The sequence below is a fragment of the Crocuta crocuta genome, unplaced genomic scaffold (assembly GCF_008692635.1).
Source record: "Crocuta crocuta isolate KB4526 unplaced genomic scaffold, BGI_CrCroc_1.0 scaffold1543, whole genome shotgun sequence".
Classification (NCBI taxonomy): Eukaryota; Metazoa; Chordata; class Mammalia; order Carnivora; family Hyaenidae; genus Crocuta; species Crocuta crocuta.
This window is the reverse complement of record NW_027530542.1, coordinates 3,522-8,379: the sequence shown is the minus strand read 5'-3', so window position 1 is coordinate 8,379 and position 4,858 is coordinate 3,522. Positions and strand designations below refer to the sequence as shown.

The window sequence follows — 4,858 nt, the reverse complement described above, 5'->3', positions numbered from 1 at the left end:
GGCAACTCCACCCTTCTAGTACTCAGAGAGAAATTCTGGAGTCACCCTGAGACCTTTCTTTCTCTCACGCTCTTTGTCAAAACCATCAGCATATTATTATCTCTGTCTTCAAAATACACCACTCGTTCCATCCTCCACTGCCATAGCACAGACCTGAGATATCATCCTCTCTACCCTGGATCATAGTAGTGGCCATCCAACTGTTATCTTTCCAGATGGCCCTCCCAGAGACGAACCTTACTGGCTCAACTATGCCATCTGTCCGTGCAAAACACACCAGGTCCTGTGACACAAAAACTCCTGACAGCATCTCTAAGACATCTTTACCACACTTGTGTTCACTAATCTCCACTAAAAGGGATCCAAAAAAAAATCCACCCCCCTTAATTTTCCTCTTGGTTTTAAACAGCCCTTCAAGGAAGAAGTCGGGAGAGGTGGTTTCTCAGGCAGACCCAGAAACGTGCACATTCAGAGCTGAGCAGGGAGGCAGCAGCAGGTGCAGCAAAGCCTCCCTGACCCAGGGCCCTGGGGAGGAGGTTTGTGTACGAGGCTGAAGCACTGTGGAAGGAGAGCTATCATACTGCTGACAGTAATAAGTCGCCACATCTTCAGCCTGGAGGTTGCTGATGGTGAGGGTGAAATCTGTCCCAGACCCACTGCCGCTGAATCGGTCGGGGACTCCAGATGCCCGGTTGGATGCCTTGTAGATGAGCAGCTTAGGTCGCTGTCCTGGTTTCTGTTGGTACCAACTTACTTCGTTGCTAACACTCTGACTGGCCCTGCAGTTCATGGTGACCCGCTGGCCCAGAGACCCAGCCAGGGAGGCTGGAGACTGCGTCATCGTGATCGCCCCGCAGGCACCTGCAATCACGAGGAGGTCATGATGATACATAGGCACTTCAGAGCAGACACACTGAAATAAGACATTTGAGGAGTGGTAACATGTCAGCGCATAATTGGAGCTATTTTGGAAATAGCCAATGTTTCTCATTATATCTTAAAAAAATGTTTTTAACTCTAAAATGATACTACTCCAAAAGGCATGTGGCAAATATGAAATTTCTCACCTGAGACCCACAGCAACAAGGATATAAGGACCTGCCTCTGTGACACCATCTTGCTGTCCCTGCCTGCCCGATGCAGCTTAGCTTACATGGCTAAGGCCCTTTTTATCAAACCTGAGCAGCTGCCCTGGGCCTGAGCGTCGGGGGGAGGGGAGTTCTATGCAAAGCACCTGGTGAGTAAAGAAGCAAACGGCATGAGCAGTGGGTTGTGAAAGTATCTAATGTAAATTTAGAGAGCCAAAATATCACCAAAGATATAGCTGTAGGACTAGAAACACCGAAGTCAACTTAGAAACTCTTAAAACAACTTAGAAGTTCAAAATGACTCCCTCATTGCCTGAAGCTGCTACCTCTATGTCCAAAGCCCTACCAGCCTCCTCTAACCCAGGAGGATGTTCAAATGTCATAGAAGAAGGAGACAGCCATTGCCTCCCAATGTGCCATACCATGGTACGAGAAGGTTAAAAGAAAAATGCAAACATAGAGGGAAAAATGGACTAGAAAACCCAGAGATGACAACAAGCTATGAAATCTGAACCTCAGTTTCTAGATACTTCTCCTACTGGATCTGACTGAGCAAATAAGAAGCAAATTACTTCGGAACAAACAATTCTTTCAATAAATATTTCCAGTTCAAGAAGACCTAGAACAAGGAACCATTATGGTTTAAGTAAGCACATCTATTTCCATATTCTTTCCAATTTAAAAGAATCATAATTTTTGCAGAAGGTTCTGAATGAATATTTTGGATAGTGTGAGGTTTATTTGTCCACCAAAGGTGGACTAGCCCCTTCTCCTTCTTCCCTATCATGACTCAAATCCCCTCCACTTTGGCAGAACCCCAAGAAAGCCAGGAAAAATCCTGGTCTTCAGCCCAATCCCCAGCTCTTCCTCCATAGGAAGGCAAATCCAGCACCACCTTTTCATTAGCTATCTCTCTCCAGCAGAAAGACTGTCAGAGAGCAAAGTGCCCTTCACCAGCTCAAAACAAGCAACTTTTATTCCCAGAAACCTCCCAAGAAAAATGCTCAGCTCTCCATCAATGGTTTGAACCTTTCTGTTCCACTTGAGACAGATTTGAGTTGACTTGTCAAAGGCTGAGATAGAGTGGGCAGTTGAATTTGAAAAGAAAAAAGGGGGAAATACAAGTTGTTGGATAATTTTTTTAATATAATTTTAATTTTTCTAATGTTTTATTTATGTCTAGGAGAATGAGAGAGAGAGACAGCATGAGCAGGGGAAAGTCAGAGAGAGAGGGAGTCACAGACTCTGAAACAGGCTCCAGGCTCTGAGCTGACAGTCGGCACAGAGCCCGACGAGGAGCTCGAACCCACGAACCGCGAGATCATGACCTAAGCGAAAGTCGGACGTTTAACCTACTAAGCCACCCAAGCGTCCCACTATATGTTGGATATTTTTTAAAAAATGGCAAAGTGCTACAAGATCTAATGGTGAGCTTCTGTTTGAAATTCAAGAATGTTGTTAAATGGGTTGAGTTTCCAGAAATGATGAGCTAGGCATTTCATATCAATAATCCTACTGAAATTATAAAATATGTTGGGAAACAGGAAACAAACAATGGAAGGAAGGAAGAGAGGGAGGGAGAGAAGAGGGTGGCAGGGAGGAAGAGAGGAAAGAAAGAAGAAAGGAAGGAAGGGAGGAATGGAAGAATGGAGGGATGTAGGGGGGAAAGGAATGGTAGGCACAGAAGGAAAATGGAGAACTTTGGTTACAACTTTTTATAAACTCTCTGACCAAAGATATTGGGTCTCTAAAGCCATTTTTATCCTGCAGCTCTGTAAGGATTCTTCAAGCCCTTGAGCTCGGTTTTGGGGCTGTGCAGAGGGCCAGAGAGATGGTAGACAGCCTCAGAACTTACTCACTTTGGGAGAAAAGTGGCACCCTAATTTGAGCTAAGTCCTAATCCTGAATTTTAGTTATTCTATTTTTTCAGATGAATGTTTCCACTTTGTGTCAAATTAGCCAATTAGTTAACTCTAGGCTCTTTCTAGAAAATTTAGCTCCAGGGTGCCAGGGTGGCTCAGTCAGTTGAGCATCTGACTTTGGCTAATATCATCATCTCGCAGTTCATGAGTTCAAACCCCAATCTGTCTCCAGCCCTACACTTGGCTCACTGCTGTCAGCACAGAGCCCACTTTGAGTCCTCTGTCTTCCTCTCTCTGCCCCTACTATAGTTCCATTCTTCGTCTCTATCTCTCTCTAAACTAAATAAAGAAAAGAAAATTTCATCCCGTCCAATGGTTGGAGAAGGCAGCTCAAGGTTGCCTGTTCCTAGTCCTACTGTTTATTCTCCAGCAGAGGGAAGGGTGAGGGTGGGGGCGTGCAATTCCCTTAAGAAACTGAACGTGCATCACCATCAGGAGTGCCTAGGATTTTGTGGCTACGGGTCTACCTCAAGTGCAGCTACTGAAACTCTTCCAGCCTTTTCTCTGAGTGGGGCGGATGAATGGTGCTTACTCGGTCAGGTGCACATTGCTGTTCTACAGGTGTCCATGTGGCTTCTGCACTGTTTCTGGGCCTAAGAATTTTCCTAAGACCCAGCTATACTCTGTATCGAGTAGACCCTAGCTGAGGATCCTTACCTCACTCTCACAAAGGGTCAATTCTCCCATCACTCAGCCCCCCCAGTTTGCCCCTAGTGGTGGTTAATTTCACCTGTCACTTTAACTAGGCTATGGCCTCCAGTGGTGTGGTCAATGACACTTAAGATGTTGTTCTGAAGGTAGTTTTTGGTATGATTAACTTTTAAATCAGTAACCCTTACATAACACAGGTTACTCTCCCTACTGAAGGAGGGAGCCTCATCCAATCCGTTGAGGGCTTTAAGAAGCAAGACAGTGGTTTCCCAAAGGAGAAGGGATTCTTTCTTAAGATGCAACAATAGAAACTCAATCTCAGTTTCCAGACTACAGATTTCCCACTCAAGGCTGCAATATCAACACCAACTTGAATTTCCAGCCTGCCAGCCTGCTCTACAGACTCTAGAATCGCTACCCCCCGCACTCTCAATTCTCACAATCTCTGTCTCCACGGATATCTCATTGCTTGTGCTTCTCTGGAGGAACCTGACTGTTACCAGTCTTCACATGCCCCAGGTCCCATCTCCTCTGCCTGGAAGAATGCCCGGCACAGCACTCGGTTCTGCCTCCACACTGTCCTTTCCATAGACCATTCTTATCACTTCTCTTACTTTTCAAAGCTCTCATGGGGCAGGACTCAACTGCATATATGGGAAATCTGGGCAGGACAGGGTGGGACATGTCTCTTCTCTCCAATTCTCTCCCCTCGGGGAAAAATATTAAGAAAAAATCCAATTGTGTTTCATATTCTTAAGTTTATTTACTTATTTTGAGAGAGAGCATAAGGGACTGTGTCCATCCAAAGGTTCCTTTCTTGACAACCCCAAAGCTGAAACCTTCAATTAATCTAATAATCAGATATCCAGGTGAAACCTGCAAAAGAATTTGTCCATAACACGGTCTTGAATCCCATCTCTGAGATACACTCTGAGTACTGCTCGAAAAAAAGAAGAAGAAGGAGAAGAGGAGGAGCCCGTATCCAGAAAATACTACTACTGCTTCTGCTACTACTAATAATAAACAGCAACAACGACAGTCTATTGCCATGTGTTGACGCTTGAAGACCTACTGTGTGTTCAGTGGTGCACTGAGGCCTTGCTCGTCTACAGTAATCAGTCACACAATAATCCTCTAGAGATGAGAGGTTCTCAGAGTTCAGGTTGTTCAAGGTACCAGTGCTTGTAGGGAAGAAGA

The 4,858-nt window shown here is 45.1% G+C and overlaps 1 pseudogene across 1 annotated transcript; it reads right to left on the bottom strand.

The window, feature by feature from the left end:
* Positions 1–241: 241 nt before the first annotated feature.
* Positions 242–1,145, bottom strand: LOC144234309 (immunoglobulin kappa variable 4-1 pseudogene; annotated as a pseudogene). Its single transcript, XR_013335922.1, has 3 exons — positions 1,068–1,145; positions 547–861; positions 242–351 (listed from the first exon to the last, which is right to left on the bottom strand). The product of XR_013335922.1 is annotated as an immunoglobulin kappa variable 4-1 pseudogene (transcript).
* Positions 1,146–4,858: the final 3,713 nt, after the last annotated feature.